Consider the following 25,647-nt stretch of genomic DNA (forward strand, 5'->3'; position numbering starts at 1 on the left):
GTCTATCCTTAAGCTGACAAAATCACCACCAAGCTTGCACCTAGGAAAATAGACCTTTCATTTTTTGGCAACATATCTTTGAAGTTAGAATCCCCAACCCAATCCTCCTTAGGTTTTTTCATATAGCTTTGCCTCAACCTAGGAAATCTTATGCATATAAAAGCCTTCCCCCTTTTGTATCCATCAGCATTGTTGCATCTCATCCCTAGGAAATATTCTTCATTTTCATGTCACCCATCACTTGCTTAGGCAAGAAGAAGAAGGAAACAATGGAGCCCTATCATTTGGATCCAACAGCATCGCTCCCCTTGAGCACTCAACCATCCTTCAGCCCAGAGAATGCTATACATCACCTACTGACATTGAAGCCTTCATGAACCAACTAGAAAATGCAGTATTGGTGAATGCCATTATAGACAAAAACAAGGAAATAATCATGGCTAACTTTTGAAGGGACAACATTGGAGCCTTCGACTTTGGAAGACCTGCCCCCTTATCAGATCCATCTCACCCCTTGTTTGAGAAAATCCCACCACCCATAGGCTCTTATGATTCAAGTTATCCTCAATATGTACCAAAAGAAGAGCCTCAACCCACCCCATATGATCCAACAGACCCAAACATACTAGCCTCCACTCAAGTTGAAATCTCCCTTCCACAAGCCAATCCAGCCACCACCACTCCACCATTGGTCCATACCACTCCATTGCAAACCCCCTTCACCCAAAACACCTCATCATTCACTCCCTTCACTATTGCTGCTACTGCTCTCCAACCCAGCCTTCCAAATTCACCCATCTCCCAAATCAGTGCTAGTATCTTTGGCCAAACTCAGCAATACACAACTGGGATGCCACCCATGGGGCCAAGTAATCAACCCTTCATCACCCCCATCTTGTTTACCTCAGCTCAGAACACAATTCCATCATTTCCACTAGGTCCTTGGAGCTTAGTACCATCAGCCACAAATCCACAAGCTACTACCCTCACTTGACAAAGCTATCAAACCCCACAAGCTACTACCAATGTTCTACCAAGCTCTCAAGTGACCCAAGCTCCTACAACCACTCTACCAAGCTTTCAAATCTAGCTACCAAGCTATCAAACCCCATCAGTTCCATTCCCAAGCTTTCAATTCCCACCACCTCCACCACCAACTAATCCATTACCTCCTATCATGAACTATTTTTCTATGCCACTTCTAGGAGGAAATCTGCCACCACCAACCACCAATTACTTGGCCTCCTTTACCATGCAGATACCTTCCCAAATAGGGGCACAACCCACATATATTGGTCAAACTCCTCAAATCCAAAGTCAGGTTCCACAAGCTCCCCAATCCTTTCCCCAAGCTTCACAACCATCTTATATCTTACCTCCACAAAGAAATCCATTTATCCCACAGTCAGCTTATGTTCCTCAATCCCAACCTCAAATCCAATATCAGTAGAAAGCCTCACAACACATGTAGCAATATGTGCCCCCTCCACCTCAGTAACCCATCATCCACCATTTAGTTGCCCAAGCCATGTACAATCCCTACCAGCCCATACCTCAAAGTCATCCATATTCCATTGCCCCATCTAGAATATACCTACCTCAGGGCACTCCTACATTGGGGGCACCCCAGCCATCACCCATTAATTCAAAATGTGAAGCCATGAAGACAGCTTTGAAGAACATCCAGGAGGGAAATGATCCAAAAAAAATTAAGTTTGAGAATGTGTGTCCTTACCCATTTGACAAAGCCATTACCATGACACCATTTCCCAAGCATTTTGAGACACCCAAATTTGACAAATTTAGAGGAAAAGGAGACCCTGTCACACATATCAAAGAATTTTACATGCACTGCCAAGAAGTGGCATACGATGACATCTTCCTCTTGTGTCTCTTTCCCAAAAGCTTGGCTGGACCAACTCTTCAATGGTTTTATAGAATACCATATGGCACAATTAAAAACTTTGCTGAATTATCTGAGGCATTTGTAGCCCAATATGCCCATCTTGTTGAAACAGAGCTATCAGTAGTTGATTTTCTCCACACTAAGCAAAAAGGTGGAGAAAGCCTTCCTAAATATCCGCAAAGATGGAAAACCCTTACCACCCACATATCTTGCACCTTGCCAGAGCACCATTTGGTGAAAATGTTTATTGATAATACCCATCCTAGCTTGGCTCAGCACATAACCATGAACTGTTTGTAGACCTACAAAGATATCAAAGAGAAAGGAATGATCCTTGAGCAAGGACTCATTAAAGATGGTGTGGTCAAGATTTACAAGGAAGCCAACCAAAATCAATCACATTCCAATGACAAGTGCAGGTATTGGAACAAAAAAAAGCATGTTGCAACATATGGCGTCACTGACACCAGACATGTGAATATTGTTGGTCCTTCTCAAAACCAGTCCAACCCACCATATCAACCAAACAATCAACAAGCTATCAACTACCAACAACAGAACAACCAAAGCTATCAAAACCACAATCCAAGACCCAACTTCCAAGGGTCTAGCAATCAAGCTAATGTCATCAATGTAGTTGTAGGACAAAAGCCCAGATTCTAACCTGCACCTAGAAATTATACACCCCTTGGTGAACCTTTGGATGTCATTTTTGAGAAATTAGTCAAAGAAAACCTCACCAAGTTTTCTGCTACCCAGCAAATCGACCCAACCAATTCAAAGCTGCATGGTACAAAGATAATGAGTATTGCAAATTTCATAGGTTAAAAGGTCACACTACCCTCAGATGCATGAAACTGAAAGATTATGTGCAGGACCTCATTGATCAAAAATAAATCACCGTTGGTGTCCAAACCTCTCCCAATGTAGGCTTACAGATCTATCAAAATTCTTTTCCTCCACACAACAACCAAAATCATACAAAAGCACCTATCCAAACCAAAAACAACAACACCAACAACCACCAGCCAAACCAATAGCATGGGAAGAACAATGACCACACTTCATCCTATATAGACTATGGTAGCCTCATAGGTTGTATATCTGAGAAAGAGCCTTCTATCAATGTTATCAATATCCAAGGACCAAACAATGAGTGTGCAGTCACCAGTCAAAGAGTATGATTTAACATCGCAAGCCCACCAATTTCACCAGCACCATTAACTCCATCAAAAAGCTAGTACAATATCTTGGAAGACCTTGGGAACATGCCAACCCAAATCTCCATTTTAGACCTTCTTCGCACCAGTTCTGTGTACAAGAACATCCTTGACAATGCTCTTATAGAATCCCATGTCCCTTCAGATATCAACGCTACTAATTTTTGTAATCTCATTGGACACCTATCCTCCTCATGCACCCTATCATTCAAACCCACCGACATACCCGTGGTTGAGCCAAATCACACCCTTTTGCTCCGCATAGCCATCATGGTATCCAATTTTGCCATGAAAAGAGTAATGATAGATAATGAATCAACCTTGAATATTTTCACCCTAAAATTCATAAAACAAGCTGGGTATATTGAGGCAGATATCATCAGTTAGGTTATCAACATCAAATCTTATGACAACTTAGAAAGAACCATAGAAGGAACTATTTTGCTACCAATCAAGGTTGGGCCAATCATCCAAGAGACACTCTACCATGTTATTGATCTAAACCTACCATTTAACATCCTCCTTGGTCGCCCATGGATTCATGTCATGAAAGCCATTCCATCCACTTACCATCAGTGCATCAAATTTTTGCATCAAGGCACTGAGGTAACCATCCATGCCGATCCAGAACCCTTCCCTTACTGCAATGTGATTGAAGCTTCATATACAAACCATTACCCTAGAATTGATATTGACATAGCCATCGCCAGCTCATCCCACACTTGTAATGACCCAAAAACCATCCTCTCCTCCACCCTATCTACCATAAAGATCAATAACAAAGGCTGTAGAGAGTATAGTCTATCAGATGCATTTGCTGTCAGGGCACTCCCACTTGATCCACACGCCCATGGATGACTGACATATCACAAAACTAAGGAGATTCCACCTCCTCGATACAAAGAGTTTGGCCCAACAACCTTTGTATCCTCGAAAATCCCTCTTCATGAGGAGCTCACTCCAGATATCAACAATTGGTTACATAAGGATGCACCTCCAAGAAATCAAGCATGCCTTGATCACTTCAGCCAGAAGTATCCAGAAGAACATAAGCTCATCACTGACAAATGGAACTATCAAGGTGGTGGTCTAAGACCAGAAGAAAGAGACATGCAGTGCCCCATCAATGCACACAAGTGGGAATCAAAGTTAGGTCTTGGCTTTGGCATACCCACAACTGGGGGCACCAATACGGATAGCCACGCTTTTTCAAACATTCATCGCGACCTTGTCAAAATTGAAGACATTCCTAAGGAAGTTGAAAAGAGAGCCTATGATGATATCCCAGACCAAATCTCCCTAGGAGACTCCGTTCTCCAAGAACTATCCATCCATTCCATTGACCTACCACTCGCCCATCCACAACTCATAGATTGGGACCAACCAAGCATTATACACATTGATGAGTTCACATCAGAGGAAGTGCTTCTAAGATTCATGGGAGTTGAAACACCTCACAAGAAAATAAAGCTAGATTCTACCTATATCTATAAGCTAGATCCCAAGGGGTATTTTGGAGAAAATCCCCAACCTAGTTCCGATACACCCAAAAAAAGAACTAAGGTGAATTCGAGACTACCTAAGGCAGCGAAGAGAACCCCTCAGCAAGAAAATCTAGAGCCATAAGTAGAACATGAGGATTTAGCATTGCCTCCTCAAGATAATTGACTGGAGGTATCTTCTATTCTAATTGAGGATACTCGAGAAGTCAACATCGATTCTTTAGAGATCCCTAGACTTGTTCACATTGTTGCATCCCTATCATAAGACCAAGCTGACCTCCTCTTTGACGTCTTAAGAGAGAACATTGGCCGATTTTCATGGTCATATCAAGACATGCCAAGACTTGATCCAAAGCTTGTAGTTCATCATCTTGCAGTCGATCCAAAAATCAAGCCCATCAGACAAAAGCTTAGAAAAATGCACCCCAAGGTGGCATTACTGGTCAAAGCTGAATTAGAAAGAATGTTAGTTGCTAAGGTTATCCGACCTATCGACTACTCAGAGTGGATCTCCAACATGGTCCCTGTCACTAAGCCTTTCGATGACATCAGAATCTGCACTGATCTCAGAGATCTTAACAAAGCTTATCCAAAAGATGATTTTCCCTTGCCCAACATCGATATGATCATAGATCTTACAGCTGGACATGAAATTCTGTCCCTCATGGATGGATTTTTTTGGTATAATAAAATCAAGATTGCAGAAGAGGATCAACATAAGACATCATTCACTACCCCTTAGGGAACCTTTTGTTAAAACATGATTCCTTTTGGCCTAAAGAATGCTGGGGCTACCTATCAAAGAGCTATGACTACCATTTTCCATGATCTTATCCATAGCATTTTGGAGGATTATATGGATGATATCTTGGTTAAATCTCACACCTTCATGGATCATCTCACTGACCTGGAGAAATTCTTTGATAGGTTAGCCAAATATCATCTCATGTTGAATCCCAAAAAGTGTTTCTTTGGGGTCACATCTGGCAAGCTTCTAGGGTTTATAGTTTCTAAATGAGGTATAGATATCAACCCCAAGAAGGTCAAGGCTATCTTAGAAATGCCTCCCCCCCAAACACTGCGCCAACTTCCCTCTCTTCAAGGAAAGCTTTAATTCATCTGACGCTTCATCTCCCAGCTTGCAGATAAGTGTATGCCATTTGCACATTTACTGAAGAAGGATGAGAACTTCAAGTGGGATCCTTTATGTCAGTGTAGCTTCAATCAGCTCAAGCAATATCTCACCAATCCCCCTATCTTGGTTCCACCAGTTCCTGGTTGTCCCCTAATTTTGTACATATTAGCAATGCTTACTTCTCTAGGGGCACTTCTAGCATAGCTTGATGACTATGACAGAGAAAGAGCCATCTACTACATTAGTAGAACCCTAGTTGGTTATGAACTCAATTACGCTCCTATGGAAAAAGCTTGTTTGGTAGTTGTTTTCTCAATTCAAAAGCTTTGCCATTACATGCTAAGTCATACCATCCAACTAGTCTCCAAGATTGACCCTCTCAAGTATATGCTCTCTAGAACAACACTTATAGGCCGTTTGGCCAAATGAGATATGCTCCTTAGCGAATTTGACATTCGGTATGTGGGTAGAAAGGCAATCAAAGGGAAAGCTATAGCAGATCACCTAGTTGATGCACCTCTAATAGATGCATATCCTTTGGTCACAGAATTTCTAAATGAGCATATCTATCTAATTGAAGAACATTCCCCCATGGAAACTTTATTTTGATGGCTCACACACATCTCATGGATCAGAGGCAGGAATATTGTTGGTCACACCTCAAGGATATTACATTCCAAAAGCTTTTCAGCTACAATTCCCTAGCACCAACAATATAGCTGAATATGAGGCTCTCATAGCAAGATTAAAGATAGCTGCAGAATGGAACATTGCTAAGTTACAAATCTTTGGTGATTCTCAGCTCATCATCAAGCAAGCCCTAAATGAATATCAAACCAAAGATGAAAAGCTATTACCCTACAAAGAGCTAGTTGATCAGCTAACCCAACATTTTACAAGGCTTCAATTTACACAAGTGCCTCGAATATAGAACAAATCAGTAGATGCTATGGCTACTATTGGCTCGCTCTTGGAAATTCTTTGAGCAGCTACACACTATGAGTTTTTAGTTGAGTATCTCCTCACACCCACCTATGTGAATGAGGATTCAAACCATGTTTGTATCTTGGTTGATCCCCAATCCCCTTGGTACCATGAGATTCATGCTTACCTTAATGATGGTATCATATCCCCTCACCTCACACGTACCCAACACCAGAACCTCATCCAAAAATCATCCCGCTATGTTATCATAGCCAATACCCTATATCGTCAGGGTTATCATGATACTCTCTCTCGATGTTTAGACCAAAATGAGGCCACGATGGTGTTAAAAGAAGTACACTCTGGACTTTTCGATGCCCACACGAGTGGTATTGTCCTAGCACGACAAATCCTTAGAGAAGGCTACTATTGGCCTACCATTGAAGAAGACTCCTGTGACTTTGTCAAAAAGTTTCTCCCATGTCAGCAACATGCAAATCTTGTGCATGCTCCAGCACAGGATCTACAGCCTATTGCACCACCTTGGCCTTTCGCTTGTTGGGGCCTTGATCTAGTTGGAACTATCACACCCCTCTCATCTAATGGACATAACTGGATAATAATAGCTACAAACTATTTCACTAAGTGGGTGGAAGTAGTCCCCTTAGTATTAGCTACAGGAGTTCAAGTCTCCAAGTTCATCTTGTACCACATTGTTTGCCGCTTCGGCATCCCATCCACCATCTTCACCGACCACAGAGGTAACTTTGAAAATCTCAACATGGAAGAATTATGCACTTCCCTCCACATCCATCACCACTTTTCTAGCCCATATTTCCCACAACGTAACAGCCAGGCAGAGGCAACTAACAAAACCCTCCTCAAAATCTTAAAGAAAGTTGTCAATGATTTCGGCCGCGATTGGCACCTACAAATAAATTCATCCCTATGGGCCTATTGAACCTCCTTCCATAAATCCATAGGAACAACTCCATGCTCCTTAGTCTATGGTGCTAAAGTGGTACTACCTATAGAGGTTGAACTTCCCTCCTTGTGCATATCTTTGCAAGGGCAAATATCAGATGAAGAATACAGAGTAGCTTGGCTCACCTAGCTAGACCTCTTAGACGAGAAGTGACAACAAGCCTATGATCATCTCACCATCTATCAAACTCATCTCAAAAGGAATTTCAACAAGAAGATGCTTGCATGACACTTTTAGCCAGGTGACATGGTCCTCAAAGAAAACATGAAAGTCCAAGTAGCTCAAGAAAAGAAAGGCAAGTTTGAACCTACATGACTTGGTCCTTATATTGTCACTACATCCCTTTGGCTCTGGAGCCTATCAGCTATCTAAACCAGAAGGAGAACTCTTGAATGATCCTACTAATATCATTCATCTCAAGAGGTTCTATGCTTGAAGATTCTTGGTATACCCAACTTTTGAAAAAATAAAAATAAAAATAAAAAAATAGTAAAGAGAAATAAATGTCCAATGGTGAAAACTTGGCAATTTAAGTGTCTTGGATAGGTACTTTGGTGAAAACCTAGTAATTCAAGGGCCTTGTGTACTAAGACTAATCGATTATCTATCACTATCCTATCCCTCATCCATTCACCCACCATCCCGTAAAACACCTACTTGTTCCCTTGGTGTTCCAACCAAATATCCAAACTCTGATGAAGCTTGTAAATACCTCTTGTATAGCTTGTAACTCTTGTACCCTAGCTTGTAAATCTTATACCCTAGCTTGTAAATCTTGTATCCCCCCTTGTAGCATAGCTTGTATATCCAAATCTTGTTCAAAGCTTGTCCCATATTCCAACTTGTAAATAATCGTGTATCCTATCACATGCACACAAAGAATCCCATTTTCACTTAAGCTTTTTGCAAACCATCTACCTATCCACCTATCACCTATTGTAGACATCTCACCCTTCATGAACATTTCCATCTCACAAAAAACCAAAACATTAACAACCTTGTACATTTGTAACATATCTTGGTTCGTTAGCTTGTACATCCTCTTTTTCTTACTACCATTGTATCTATCTAGCTTTCATGTTAGTTCCTCCTTGATCAACATCTTGCACACATCGCACAACCCTTGGTTAGCTATTCCAATGCATCCTTTAGCTAGATCTCCTATCACCAAAGTGTTATCCTTCTTAGTTCAACTTTCCAGATGCATCACTCATCCAGATCCATTAGCTTAGGTGCTCTTTGATAGATCCTTGCAGGATATAGCTTTCCTCATGTCTGATCTTGGTTTGTTAGTACCTCTTCCTACCCATCTCTTTAGAAAACGGTTCTCTTTTGGATTTTCACTTTCTTTTGATTTGGAATCTTCCCTTTTGGGTCTTGAAGTATCTTTTCCAAAAAAAAAATTTTGTTCCCTCCTCAAAGTTGCCATGATCTTCCATATTATGGTATACTACGAATGGGGCAATCTAGGCGTAAGGTCTTGATCAAGTCTTTTGTTTGTTTTTCTTTTCTGCTTGTGGGTTACGCAGTGTTGGTTCCACTCTGATTCTTTCGAGATTCATGTGTGATGCTAGGGCAATCCTTGTGTGTTTTTTTTGAGTTAGTCCGTCAGTCCTCTGGACAGTTGGTGAAAAGGCCTTGATGTTCTTGGTAACCTTGGCAATTAACCAACAGTCCTATAGAAAATCTAGTGCTCAACTACATGGTGGTACTTCTCTTTGAAGTATCCCCCTGCTCAAAAGGCTTCAATAGATTCCCTTCATCTCCATTATCCCCCATCCATATCCAACACCTATCCCAACTTATGCATCGGTATCTTTTTTAATCAATCTTCACTTTTAGCTTTAGGGATCCACAATCCTAGTCTTAGGGATCCACCAATCCAATCAATCCACCAAGCCTCATCTTTCAAGATCCACAATCCTAGTCCTAGGGATATTCGAAACCCATCTTCTGCCAATCTAACTCTTTGAAATCTTGTTGCATCAGCTTTATAATCACCTCATCCATCTCTCTATCCTGGATTCCTTTTATAGCACTCCGCTCTTTCATCCTCCCACCAATCATGAAAGTCTTAAGCTTATTTACTCTTGTGCTTCTGATTTTCCCCTTTATCATTCTCCCGTAGTGAGAGTTTGAGCTAATTTAGCCTCTTCTCTTAAGCCACTCTTCGTCCTCCCATATCGAATTCTTGTATTTTTCAAGAAGTCATCGAGCCTCATTTTCTCTCCCTGCCGCCTTCTTGAGGGGCAATCTCTCTGTCTAGTCTCTCCTCTTCTTATCCAAGACTAGGGCAACCTTGTTGCTAAAAAATCTTCCTCATGTCTTCTTCATTAAAACTTCTTTGAAATAGTGTTGTCTCAACACTATGTCAAAGAGGGGCAAAATGTAGACACCTAAATTTGATTACACCGCTTTGGTAATCCTATTTAATTATCTCTAAAGGCATCATTAATTAAATTTCTATTTAATTAATCCTTTTCCATCCCCTAGCTGATTAATTTAATTAATCATCTATAGTCCTAAATTGATAAATCAAATAACCTATTATTTATCAATTAATCCTATTCTTCTATCTAAATTCCAAAATCTTCATTTATTAAATAAATCTATTTGATAAATAAAGCCCTCAAATCTAATAACCCCTAAACTATCCTAAACCCCCTTTTTAGCCTAATCCACCCCATCCACCCATACTAACCAAGCTTAGCCACTAACTCACCCACCCTCATGAATTCCATCCACTTGCAAATCTCTAACAAACTTAGTCTAATCCTAAATCACCTCTAATCCCCCCCTAACCTTGTCACATTCCCTAAGTAAGCTTAAGACTTTCCTAAGCCAAGCAAAGTCAACAATCTCAACTCCCTCCAAAATATCCCAACCACTAAGCCATGAATGCTCTTACAAAGGCCATAAAGACTCTTACAAGCCCATTCATTCCTCTTACAAGCCATTATGAAGGGTCTTTATGAAGATATTATCCCTTGAGCCTCCTTTATTGACTCATCCATCCCCTTGCCTCCATCCACTCACCTTGTGACATGTGTCACTCCCTGGTTAGTGCTAAACAAGCACAATCCATGTGCTCCCCTTTGAGTGCATCCTAGCCCTCCTTAAGCTTTCATCTCTCCTTGCATCTTAACCATCCATCCCTCAAGCCCTTAGCCTATAAATTGAATCCCCTCCCAAGCCATTTCATCACAACCTTTAAGCCAAAGTTATAATGCTAGTTTGAAAACCAAAAGCCATCAATCATACCCTTATAATGCCAAATTGAGAGCTCACAAAGCTACCAATTTTCCATTTACTCATCCCCACCATTGAAGAATAGAGCAAGTTTGAGCATACATACCAATCCTTTACTTAGACTCATCCCTAAATCAAGTGACCATCCTCATTGGGAGAGCCATTCTATGGCTCATATTCTCATTTGAGGGTTTCACTTTGTCTCTCATATATGTTAATGCTTTGTTCTCTTGATAGATTAGTATTTCTTGCTAACATATTTCTCATATACACCAACAATCCCAAAAATTTTCACGTATGACATCATTTGTGCACCATTTAATCGATAGTTTAGTTTTTTTTGGGTCAACTGGTATACCCATTTTTGGGTTAGCAAAAAGGCTAGCCAAATCGTCTTTGGTTATGTTGAGGGCCGCGACCTCATCATAATCCAAACTATCATCAAACATCTGGTGCATTTCATCACGCCAACGAAGAGCGACATTTTGTTGGTTTGTAAGTGTTTCAATGTTATCCACTATGGTGTTTAACGTGGATAACATAGGAGCCAGTGCAGGTACATTATTATATGTTCTATGCAAAACTCTCAACTCGGTGAGATTTTCATTTATCAAATCCTCGATTTGAGGAGGGTTTTGAGGAGGTAGAGGATCATTTGGTGGATGGTTTTGTGGGGATACTGGATCATTTGGTGGTGGGTTACGAGGAATATTATTCCCTGCCTTAGTGTCATCATTTTGATCAGCCATTCCTATTGAATTGCAAAACGTAATATATATATAAAAAAATTCTAAATTTTAATAATTTTTGTCAAAAAAACCTTACATTCAACTAAAAGAAATAAAATCATGCTAAAATCTATTAAATTTAGGTTAAAAATGAGTTGGGGGAAAAAAAACACATACCCGAATATCTGATATCCGATCTTGTATCCGATATCCGATCCACAGTGGTAAAACTGACCCCAAATTCGCATAAAATGAGGGCCCGCAGGTTTGTGATTTTATTTATCCAATGTGCAGGTATCGGATATCTAATACTATATCGTATATCTGATATAACATCGGATATCCGATATGTCCCAATAAGTATAATATATATAATATAACATATAACATATAATATATATTACATTATGTTACATTTTATATATATTTTTATTATATTTTATATATATTATATTAATTTACTATATATTATAATATAAAGTATTATATTATATAATAATAATATTATAATATTATATTATTATAATTTATAATATATTATACTTTGTTATTATATATTATATTATAAGATATTACTTTTTATTATTATATCTTATATATATATATAAAATATTACATTACTATATATTATAATATATTAAATATTATATTATATTATTATAATATAATACATTATAATTTATTATTATAGTATAATATTATACGATAACAATGTAATAATAATATTATTATTATATTATAGTATAATAATAATTATAATAATAATATTATTATAATATAATAGTATGATATATTATTTAATATTATTATTATTATTTAATATGATATATTATTTAATAATAATATTATATTAAATAATAATAATATCATGTAGTAAATATTAATATCAAATAATATATTATACGATTATATGATAATAATAATAATTATTATAATAATATTAAATAATAATAATAGTGGCATAATAATAGTGTCACATGTCAAATATTCGATTTAAAATTGGATATCTGATGTTATCGGATATCCAATGTCAAATCGGATATTCGATAAGGCTCAGCCTTACCTTCTAGGTTTGGTTCCTGGATAGGTGAAAAAAAGTCAGAGCGGATTTTAAAGTACTTTTAGGCGTCTTCAAACTCTCTTTTTTTCACATCGCCACTTTTTGGCACACCATGATCTTGCACATACCCATGAATCACCTTCTTCTATATATCCATATCTTGATTTTCCTTTTTTTTTTGTAATTAATTTTCTCATTCAACTTATTCATATCTATTTGGGATTTCATCATTCTTTCATTGGTTTGTCTTTCAATGTTTAGATCATTCTGCAATCTTATATTTTCTGATCTTAGGTTCATGATTTCTTCATTTGCATTGGTGAGCTGATCAATGAAGTCTCTTTGTTGAAGGCATAGGTGTTAAATTTTAATGTTCTTTCCTTCTATCTCTCCTCTTATCTTTTTTTTCTTTTTCATGATTTCACACAATCTTCCTAATTGAATTTCTTGCTCTCTTCTTAGTTTTCTTACTTCTTCTTAAAGAGTACTATTCTTTTCCAATAGTTCTTTGATTGCTTCACAACATTATTTGAATTTATTTAATGAAAGTCTTCAATTATTTCTTCAAATAGAGAAAATCATTCATCTAGATTGCAAGGCTTTTTCTTCTTTTTAGGGATTGAGAGAGTTGTTCTTTTTCTTTCTTGAGTTGTGCAATAGCCAATTCCAAATCTAGCATCTCATTATCAATAGCCTTGTCAAGTTTGAATGCCTCCATTGCCTTTGATCTTTGCTCAAGTTGTTAAGCTTTTCACTGAGAACCACAATGCTCTGATACAAATTTTTGGAAATATTATGAAAAGCTAAGTTACTAAGAGGGGAGGGGTGAATCAGTAACTAAGAAAACTTTTATCCCAATTTTATCCTTAGTTACTAATTAATCCTTTATGTGAATTCTGATCTAACTACATGCATGAGAAACTAAAAACATGAAAGCATATATGACACTTTAACACAAGATTTGTTGACCCAAAAACTTTCCAATTAGAATGTAAAACTAGGGTGCGAATGATACCCACAAGCTTTAGTACTACAATATAAAGTTGGCCTATTAAGGCTTATAATGATCACTTTAGATGATCTGCCCTATTAGGAGAAATATGGACTACTAGGTCCACCTTGCAAAAGGATTTACAAACATACAATGAAGTATGCACTTTGCAAAGAGATTTATATAATACTGTCAGGTCTACCTTATTAAAGGATTTAACTAATCCACCTATTAGGATGAAGCAGTAGCTGATCTCTAATCTTCAAATTGGTTTGTTGAATGAGATTCCTCTGAGTGTACAAATCACCTTGTTGTGCTAGATGAATCTTTGTTGCTCCTTATACTATTGTAGCCATTATAATTCACTCTTGTACTCTTCTTTTATGATTACATTACTTCTCTTTGATGATTTGGATGTGATACAATACATTACATATATACCAATATAATTACATAATTAAAAAGTTGGCCACAATACAAGTTTACACAAATATTACAAAGTTAACCAAAGTGTAGAAACTCGAGTTCTAAAGACTAACTCGGTGAGGTTTTGATACTTGGTATCCACTGTCAATGCTTGGCATTATCATGCACTCGGTAGACATAGAAGCTTGGTCCATACTAATCGCTCCAAGTAGTCTTGAACTTGGTCTATACTAGTAACTCAATGAATACTATAAAACATGACATATAAACTGAATCAGTCAATGCTATCACTTTGAGCTTGGTATAAACTAAGTCTCTTGGTTAATATTGAGTAGCTTAGTTGACATTGGAATCACATCACATCAACTACAAAATTGATAAGCACTGCACAACTTGATTTGTATTGGTAAACTTGACATACACTGAGATGCTCAGTTTACACTGCTAATCATCACCTTGGTAGTAACTGCTCAGTGAAAATTGAAATCTGTCTAGAGGACTTGGTAGCAACTGTAGAACTTGGTAACAATTGAAATTCTTGGTTAACACTATGAATTGTATAATATGGTTAGTATAACCTTACAATCTGAATAAGTGTATGTCACTAATAAAAAACATGATTGGAATGTTAATAGGGATATACTTTACCTCTAAAAAAATATCTATGGGAGGAGGATATCATTATTGACAAATTGAATGAGGATACCAATAGAGAAAGAATGATCAAATTTAGGGATGTAGTAAGTTTTGAGCAAGAGATGAAGAAGGATGGTCCATCTTTTAAGGGTTTTTATCCTAAGATGGAGTACTAGGCCAGATTGGATAAATGCATTAAGAACTTTGATGAAATCTCATCTCAAGTGCCAGAGGAGATAAAAAAGAGAGTGGATCCTAAATCCTTTGATCATGACATTATGGTGGAAATCAATGAGGATGAAGAAGACCAAGAAGAAAGTTATAATTGGGCCCAACAGAGGAACAAGAAACAAAAAATGGTAGAGATTCCAAAAAAGGCTACAGAAAAGGCCTTGCAAATCCTTCCAAGAGGTAGTCAGTATTTTGTTACTATAAGAAGAAACTTTTTGATCACCCAAGCCATTGAGGATGAGAAAAGGACCAAAAAGATAGAGCTTCAAGCTAAAATTCTTGAAGATAGAATTATTGAGACCAATGAATTCATGAGTGATGATAATTTCATCAAAATAGAGGAATTAAAGAGCTTTCTATTCAGATTAAAGAAGATGAATTATCCGTACAGATGAAACTAGGTGACTCGGATAAAGTAGTTGTTGAGATGGTTCAAAAATTGCAAGAGTATGATCTTTCCCGTGAAACCCTCGCTATGGAAGAGGCTAGAGAACTGGTAAAAAGGAGTGGGATGATGGTTTTCTCAAGATGGAATAGTAGTTCTATTGGAAATATAAGAGGAGTAACTAAGAGGAGGGGTGAATCAGTTATCACTAAAATAAATCCTACATCTCTTAGATGTCAATACAAATCAAAACAAAAGCTCTAACTAAATTGTCTTTTGTTGTTACTCAAAACACACACATGCACTTGATTTACACTAGCAAATGTTGTAACAAAATTAACATTGAAATAACTCAACAATTGCTTAACATGAAAATCTTAAGATATTATTTGTGGTAAATATTACTTAACTTAGTTGCATACACATGAAAGAAATAGCATGAACACAAGTGACACCAAGATTTAACATGGACTTCCAATTTGGGAAAAACTACCAATTGCAACTAGTTACTATTTCTCTCTCTTTTGAAGTGAGCCTTGTTTAGAGCCAACCCTATTTGAGGATACAAAACACATTATTGTGTGTTACCATGTTAGAGGATTTAATCACCCTATTAGGAGTGGCCTTGTTAGAGGTCTTTAAACACTTCAATCTAAAAATTCCACTTTGTTAGAGGATTTACAAATAGTTGTTAAGGCAACTCTATTAAGAAATTTAGATCACTACTACAATGGTTAGAGAGTAACAATGAGATGACCTGATTTTTGATGCAACTAAATTTTTGATTATAGATCTCAATTATGGCTTGTATACTTGGTCCTTTCTAATCAAATGTATTTTTGCAACTTAACAAGCATATTTTTCTTATCCTTCTAATTCGCCTCCTCTAAGCATCCTCAAATCTTATGTTTTGTTTCACATCTTCAATCCTCAACTTGACCTTATATTTATATCTTATATATTATCAAGTCATCTTGAATACAACTTAGAATACTTAATATTCATCTCCTCAGTTGGCTAGAACCAATGATTAAATCAATTGAACTCAATATGCCAAAACTAGAAAATCCTTCGTTAGTCGACAATGCTCAGAAGACACTAACTCAAAAATGATTTTCCTATGTTAACCAAGTGAACTTAGTTAACATTGCATATTCACAAAGTTCTGTTAGTAACTGAGTGATCTTGGTTAACACTGGTTCTATCCAACATTTCCTTCATTAATTGAGTGATCTTAGTTAACACTCAACTTCTGTAAACTTTCCTTTGTTACCTAAGTGAACATGGTAGAAACTATAATCTAAAGTTGACAAACTTTGGAATGCTCTGTACACATAGGAAACTATCTTCATTGCCTGAGTGAGCTTGACATACACTAACTGGAAATGATATGACATTTTTTGTAACCTCAAAGACAATACACAATTAATCAATTGTTTTCAACAATTTCTTCATTTTATTAGATCAAATAAGATGACAAGAAAGGAAAATATATTTTGAGGAATAAAATTAGATGGGAGAGCTGAGAAGCTCTAGGTATAATATTAATGCCCAAACTATGACAATATGGAGTTTAGCTCAAGAAAACCAGAAGCCTACTTTTATGGAAATTAAAAAGTCCCCTAGGGGTTATGTTATATTTTGGAATGTACACTCAAATTTTAGTAGCTAGATTCTTGGATTGCAAAATTCAGCAGCAATGTTGGGAAAAAACAGGATTGATGTGTTGGAGGAACAACTAGGAGGAGCCTATGAGTGGTACATTGTAACCAAGAGGCATTCTAAAGAGGAAATGAAGAAGACATATGTCTTAGAAGGGAGAAACATTTAGTTGGAAAATGAAATATTGGTTTTAAAGAGTACTACCAAATTCACTATTGAAATTCAAGACCAATGTGTACAAACAGAAAGATATGCACTTGAAGTAGAAGTGGTCATAGACCAAGCTATGGAAATTGATGAATAAAATTTGGAGTCTAGCAAGGTGATCAAAATCAGAACTATCAAGAACTTGTTTCACAAAATGTGCATACTAATTATCTTGTTTTGCAAGGGGCTGAATACAAATGTTCTAAGGAAGTTGCTCTGTTGTCTCCCCTTTTTACTACATAGGGTCCTTACACCCAATATTTTGATAATTTTGTACTACCAAATCCACTTTAAATCATGTACTACCAAATTTAAAGAGTACTACCAAATCCATTGCTGAAATTCAAGACTAGCGTGTACAAACAGAAAGATATGCACCTAAAGTAGAAGAGGTCATAGACCAAGCTATGGCAATTGATGAAGACAATTTAGAGTCTAGCAAGGTGATCAACATTAGAACTATCAAGAACTTTTTGGTTCACAAGATAAATTCATTAAAACTTATTTCACAAAATGTGCATAGTAATTATCTTTCTTTACAAGGGGTTGAATACAAATGTTCTATGGTAGTTGCTTTGTTGTCTCCCCTTTTACTACATGGGGTTCTTACACCCAATTTTTTGATAATCATGTACCTCTATTGAAAAAAAAGAAATATTTTCCAAAGGTGATGATTATCAATGTCAAAAAAATGATAAATAAAGTAAAAGATTTAAATAGTTTCTTTGCTGGCAAGTTGCAATTAATTTAGAATAAAATGAAATCAATTTCCATAGGAACACCCAATTTTGTGCCCACTATTTTGGACAATGATGGAGGTGTTAAGGATTGGATGGAATGGTCATCTTCTTTTGACAATATTTTGAATCATCCTACATTTTTGGCATATTGTAATGATGAAGAAAGTGTGGTGGTAGTATATGATTTGATAGATATGTTATACAAGCTAGAAGCTGAAATATCAAAGATTATTGTAGAGGTCAAGGCTATAATAAATGCAAAGTGCTTGAACAATTAAATGGAGTTAGTGATGCCACCTAGCTTGATGTGGAAAGCATTATTGCTATCTAGGAAGTTATAGCAGATATAGAGGCCCCACCATTTGGGGAAAGTAATTAGTTAGTTCAAAGATGCAGTTGAAGGAAAAAGAAATGAAAATGTGAAGAAAAGGAAAGGAAAGTGACATGCAATTAAAGACAAATAGAAATATGTTGAAGACACCTACAGAAAGTGTCACCTGCCAATTTTTTAACTGCATCCTAGTTTTTATTAAAGTACATAGAATGTTTGTAAGGGTAACATGTGAAATATCTTTGTATTTTATTTTCAATATGTTTTTGACATCTTTCCTCCCATCTAAAGCTTGTTGCAATCCTTCTATAAAAGGATTTACAAGATGTGCAGTGAGGGTTCAACTTTTGTAGATTTTTAGTGCTTATGGTATTTACAATTGGTCTAGTTTTTGTGTGATTTGTATGATGTATTCAATTGTGAAAATCTAGGAACACAAATGAATGCTTAATGATAGGTTTTCTCATGTCTTGAGTTATATTTTGAGTTTATATTAGTAATGTATGATTTGCATGGAAGATTAATACAAAAAGGGGAGTTTTGAATATCTGTGTCTCTAAGTTCTATCTCTATTTTCATATGTTTTCTATTTTGAGATTTATTGAATAAAGTTCTTTCAATTTAATGTAGCTAGGATAGGTTGTATATCATTTCATTATTGCTTTTAATTCAAAGGATTAAATAAATTCTTTGGGGCAAAAAAAATGCTGAAGGAAGTCAATTCCACCTTCTTCTGCCTGATTCCTAAGAAAATTGGAGCTGATTCTCCTGATCAGTTTAGGATGATCAGCCTTTGTAATTCTTTCTATAAAATTATCTCCAAAGTGCTTACTACTAGATTGCTTCTAGTGACCCCTTTGATCATTGCTAACCAACAAAATGGTTTCACTCCAAGTAGACAAATCCTCAATTCTGTGATTTCTGCTCATGAGAATATTCATTCCTTATCTTTTTCTAACAATCAAGGATTTGTAATGAAAGTGGACGTTGCTAAGGCTTATGATAGATTTGATTGGTCTTTTCTCTCAAACATTTTTTTTACCTTTGGCTTTGACAACAAGGTTGTTGGACTGATACATTAGTTGATCTCTACTTCTTCTATTGCTGTCCTGGTTAATGGTAGCTCTTCTCATTTTTTAAATCCCTCTCAGGGATTGAGACAAGGGGACTCTTTAACCCCCACACTCTTTGTTATAATGGCTGATTGTTTGGGGAGGTACATTGGGGATCTGGTGCATAAAGGAGTTATTAAGGGCTTAGAACCCTCTTCCCATCCTCTTATATGTTCTCATGGCCAATTTGTTGATGATACCATCTTTATGGGGAAATTTGAAGTCAGGGAAGCCATAAATTTGAAGCAAGCAATTAATCTTTATTCTTCTGCCTCAAGCCAACTGGTTAACTGGAATAAAAGTGCTATGTTTTTTCTCAATACCCCTATTCTTAGACAACATAAAATTTCCAAAATCCTTGGTTGTTCTATAGGGTCTTTCCCTTCTTCCTATCTGGGTCTTCCTTTAGGCTTGAAGGCTCCAGATTCCTTTTGGGAAGACCTTATTAACAAATTAAGCAAGAAGTTGGTTGGTTGGAAAGGGAACCTTTTAAGCCAGGCTGGTAAATTAATTCTTCTTAAAGCTTCACTCCAAAGTATACAGACTTATGCTTTAAGTCTTTTTAAAATCCCCACTAAATTTGCTGAGGCTATTGAAAAAATTCAAAGGAATTTTTTATGGACTGGTGTAGAGGAAAAAAAGAGAATGCCTTTAATTGCTTGGGACCAAGTTTGTAAACCGATCAGGGAAGGTGGACTGGGCATTTGAAAAATCAGAAGCATGAATAAAGCTTTTTTAGCTAAACAAGGATGGCATGTCTTTCATGAAAACAAAGAGTGGAGTACCATTTGGAAACACAAGTACCTTCTTAATTCTGTTTCTTTTCCTAATTTCTTCTCTTCTTCTGATTTTTCTCATCCTTCCTCCATTTGGGGAGCTGTGTAGGGAACAAAGAATTTTTTTGGAGAAGGGTGCTCTTGGAAAATTGGTAATGGGATTAGGGTGAGATTTTTGGAAGATGTCTGGCTTAAGGATCACCCCCTGATTGAAGATGTTCAAGATATGACATAGGTTGACTTATGCAAGCAAAGATATGGCACTCTTGTTAGTCATTACTGGCAGAATGAATCTTGGGTGAACTTGAAGGACATTGACCAATGCTTCAATTACATCCAATTATCTCTCAATGTTGTTTCTCTCCATCCTTCTTTTGAGGATGAGTTTATATGGTATGCTGATCCTAGTGGGAAATTTAAAGTTTCTTCTTTCTTTGTTTCTAAGGAGAAGGAAAATCTTCCCTTTTGGTCGCAGGCTTGGACCAAGGGTCTCATTCCTAAAATTAACATCTTCTTTTGGGTCTTGCTTCAAAATAAAATTTTGACCCTTGATAACTTACAGAAAAGAGGTATAAATTTGGTGAATAGGTGTATTTTATGCAAGAATAGATTTGAAGATAGAGACCACCTATTTTTGAACTGCTCTTATACCCAACAAGTCTAGACTGAGATCCTTATGTATTGGAATTTGACCTGGGTTCATCATAACAATGTGGAATCTTATTTTAAAAGCTGGCAATGCCCTTCTAAGAATTTTGATGTTCAATTCCTATGGAAAATTACTCTTCCTCATATCTGGTGGGGTATTTGGAAAGAAAGAAATAATAGAATTTTTAGAAACAGAGAGGTTCCTAGATGGGTGCTTGGTTAGAATATTATTGGAGCTTTTAAGGAGAACTTCACATCTCTGAAGAACCCTAATAAAACCTTTACTATTGATAATCCAATGCATTCCAAAAATCCTAAACTTCAAACTGATAACCCAGGATTGACCATCACTTGGAGTTCCCCCCCTTATGGTTGGATTAAAGGAAACTTTGATGGTGCTGCCAAGGGCAACCTAGGAAGTGTGGGTTGTGGAGGTTTGTTGAGAGATCATAAGGGAAATGTTAAAGATGCTATTGCAATCCCCATAGGTAGGACTAATAGTCACATTGCTGAAGCAACGATTGCCCTTTATACTATGAAAATTGCAGTGGATTTGGGATGTCCAAATTTATGATTGGAAGGTGACTCTCTAAATATTGTGAATATCCTAAATAATAAAAGTTCTATCTCATGGTCAATAGAGGCCACAATCAAGGAGATCAAATACCTTATTCAAAAATTTGAAAAATTTGTCATATCCCATACCTTTCGGGAGGCAAATGGTGTTGCTGCTTGGATTGCCAACTATGTTGTCCTATCGGGGCAAAAGGTGAGGTGGACTGATGTATTAACAAACCAAGTTGATCTCAAAGCAATTATTCATTATGAAGCCATCCATGCGCAAGTGGGAAAGATTTGTAAAGATTAGAAAGTTAATGATTTCGTGGAGTGAGCATATTATTGTCAGATTTTCTTCCCCAAGGAAGTACACTCAAATGAATGCGATGTGGTTTTCGCACGTATCTTCGAAAAAGGGAGTCTCTTTTGATGGGATGAAAAATAGTTTTCATTTTAATTCTTTCACTCTCTGCATCTGGTTACTTTGGTTTGAGTGCATTCTCAATTCTCTACAGATGGGGGGTGAACCGCACAAGTAGGAACCAAAAAATTGTGATGCCTGGAAGGCTCATGAGGATGTATGGAAAATTTTGCAGAAAGGAAATGTGACCTTTTATCTAGAGTGACTCAATGTTTTTAAGCCACACATCACTACAGTTTTCTTTAAGAACTGGTCCAATGACAAAGTCACTCTCCATGGTGTTATTGTGAAACTTACCGAGGATTTTATTTTAGAGATCATGGGGCTCTCCATGGTGGGCATAAAATTCACCAAGCAAACCAATATTTCAAATGCAGCCTACAAAAAGTTTCTGAAAATGGAAGATGAGGAGAAGCAACTGGAAAAGAGTGGTGATTTTTTCGATGTGCATCAGATAAAGGAGATCTGGAGGGATGTTCTTTGCTATATCCGTGAGTATTTCATACTTGATGGAAGAAGTAAAAGAGTTCATAAATGCCACTTTGTTTTTTTAAATCACTTCAGACATAAAGATAGAATATCTTTCCCCTTCTTTCTGCGGTTTTCTTTACTTCATAGTAAAGCTCATAAGAAGAAGGAATCCAGACCCATTTTACATGAAGGGCTAATTCTTCTTATAGAGAGGTATTGTAAAAATAAACACATTGCCTCCACTCCCTCTAAGGACAAGAAGAAGGACTCCATGAAGAGTAAGAAGGGTGACTCTATTAAGGGTAAAGATAAAGCCCTGAATTTGAAACCCTTGGCTTCTCAAAAACATGAGGATGATGAGTCTGAGATCAAGAAATTGGAAAGCCATGAAAATATTATCCCTGAGGTTGAGGAAGATATTGACGCTAGGGATTTAAGATCTAATTTGGACGGGTACCTGAAGACTAAAGGTAATAATGAAAAAGGGAAAGAGGAAGACAATAGTGAAGGTAATTCTAAATAGAGTAAATCTATTAATGAGGGTAACTAGGCTATATCTAGTGGGGGTGATAAAGAGGAAGATAATATTGTTGGGAACCCTATTGAGAAGAGTAAGGAGGACCATACGGCTAAGACTGCTTCTCTTATCAAGGAGATAGAGGAAGAAAATAAGAAGGACTCTGCTCACATAGAGGACTCTGTTGGGGTTCGAAAGGAGGATCAAATAGAAATGGAGGAAAATAATGAGAATGTCCATTCCCCCCCACATGGGACTACTGAAGATGATAGAGACTCAATGCAGAGGGATACTATGCTCTCCTTCCTACATTTTACAAAGGATAAAGCTGACACCATGCTCAAAGTAGATTCTTGGATCTACAATGAAATAATGGGTTTGAAGAAAAAAGTGGAAATTCTCCAACATAAGCTAGATACTATCAATGTCAAACTTAGCCAACTGGAAGAGCAGATGGGAAACATCCCTAATAAACTTAACAACTATGAGTAGAACCTCAGAATGCTAATCAAGGAGAGTGGTACTAATATGGAATAGGTCACCTTGAGTATATGTGCGATCACTGCAAGCTTGGGAAAAATGGCTAATGAAGATATCACTTCAGCTGAGGATCTGAGCAAAAGAACAAGGCAGAGCTTGAGGAAGAGTGCAATGAAAGTTGCTGCTACTTTGGCTACTGGAACCATTCAAGAGACTGCTGCAATTGGTAAGGAAGCTTCTAAAATGATCTTGGAGCTGTAATAGTGGCTCTGGGTCGGGTTCCCTAGTTTAGTTTCTGTCTGTTCTGGTTACTAGTTGGGGTCTCTGGTCCTGGTTTTTGGTTTTTATCATTTTGATTGTTTGTGGTTCTAGGTCCCTATAAAACCTGGTAGTTTGTTATTGGACTTTTTTAGTGGTTTCAAGTCCCTGTAAAACTTGATTTTGATACCATTCTACAGTTTGTTGTAGGTTTCTTTTACCTGGTTGGGCTATGATGCTTTATCTTTCTGCTTTTTGTTAAAGGGTTTCGAGGTCCCTTCAAAACCTACTTTTACCGTAATCTAAAACTAAATTCTTCTATGAATTGACAGGGTTTCTAGGCATATGGGAGAGATATCATAAGAATGGGGTTTAGGGTCAAAAACTTATAATTTTATTTGCAAATCAATTAAATAGGTCAAGTTTTTACTAGTTTGACTCTGTATAACAATAGATAAGGCATTGATCATCAATTCATATGCAAATTGATATGTTCATGTGGTTGTGCAATACACATATAAAATCAAAATCAATATTTACTTTCTATAATGAAGAGTTAAATTGTTGTTCATTACTTGTAATATCTTTCCTCTGAGTTATAGTTGGCTATTGTAGTCAAGGAATTAATTAGAAGTCCAAGAAGATTGTTGATAATTTTTTCCTATAGGGGATAGATCTAGAAAGAGGACTATGAGTGAATGAGATTAGAAGAAGAGAATCATAGAATCAATCATTTCAATCCCTAAAGTGCACCTGCCTTGGCCCTACAAAGTTGAATGTGTAGAGAATCTTTGTGCTCTATTGAAGTTGATCCAGATCTGAGATTAATTTGGTTGAATATGGGAATTATCTAATCCTTAGACTAAGTTTTATCTTCTATCTCCTGGTATGGTATTTGTGAAACCTAGTAGTTTTGAAACACCAATAGAGTGCATAGTGCATGTTGATTGAATAGAGAAAGCCAAGTGATCAATGCAAGTCGGGTGATCAAAGCATGCTGAGCATAAGTGTCTAGACAATAAATGTCAAGTGATATCATAGTTAGTGTCAAGCACTAGTAGGTTTCAAGAAGTTAGTGCATGTTGAGTCACTGTACTTCTAATCAAACAATTAATGTTGAGTATCTAGTGTGTGTCAAGTGATTTAGGAGCCAAGTCATCAACATTGGACATAGTTAAAGTCGAGAATCAAAAACCTATTGATGTTGAGTAACTAGTCAATGCAATAGATGTTTGTAATGGAACAAACTTCTATGTAAACCATTTTTGGCCAAAATAATCTTGAATTTTTAATATCAAGAGATAAGGATGGAGTCATATCACACATCCCTATACAACACATGAACCCAATCAAAAAAAGTAAGGCATTAAGCAGTAATAGAAATCAACCAGAGTTGTTGATTATTACTAAGATCATCTCCATGATGCCTACTTAAAGAGGTAAACCCTAAGGGGAAGTAATGTTTGAATAGATGCTAAGGAGAGTATCATGTGTGAAAGGAGACATGGAGAAGATGCTTAATTGAAGGTTAAGCATTGCAGAGCTAGTTGATGAGAACATAACTAGTTGAAAGGACAAGTAGTGAAAGGTCAGAGAAGATACATTCGATTAGAAGGATCAAGATACAATCATGAAAGAGGAGATCTGACATTTATCAGAATGGTGCTAATCAAAGGATCAGACACTAAATCATTTTGACAAGTGATAAAGGGTAAATCTCTTAATAGAATAGTCCTAACAGACTATTGTAAACCTCCTAACAAAGTTCTTACTTAATTGTGAGTTTAAATCCTTTAGTCAAGTTGAGACCTAATAGTCTTTGTAAGTCTTTAATAGGGAAAATCTCTCATAGGGTGGATCATAGTTTAGCCATAATTGGACATACATTATTGCTGTAGTAGTGAAGATTTGTGGGTGTCATCCCCACCCCAGTTTTACCTTCTCCTTGGAGGGCTTCTTGGTAACTAAAATCTTTTGTATCATGTGTTGATTTACATTATGCTATGGATGTGATGCATATTACATATTTTAGTTTATATGTTAAGTTATGAGATGGATGATGGTGAAATGTTTTATGGTCAAAAAAAT

Source organism: Cupressus sempervirens, chromosome 8 (genome assembly GCF_028749045.1).
Source record: "Cupressus sempervirens isolate cs-2001-9-10 chromosome 8, ASM2874904v1, whole genome shotgun sequence".
Lineage (NCBI taxonomy): Eukaryota > Viridiplantae > Streptophyta > Pinopsida > Cupressales > Cupressaceae > Cupressus > Cupressus sempervirens.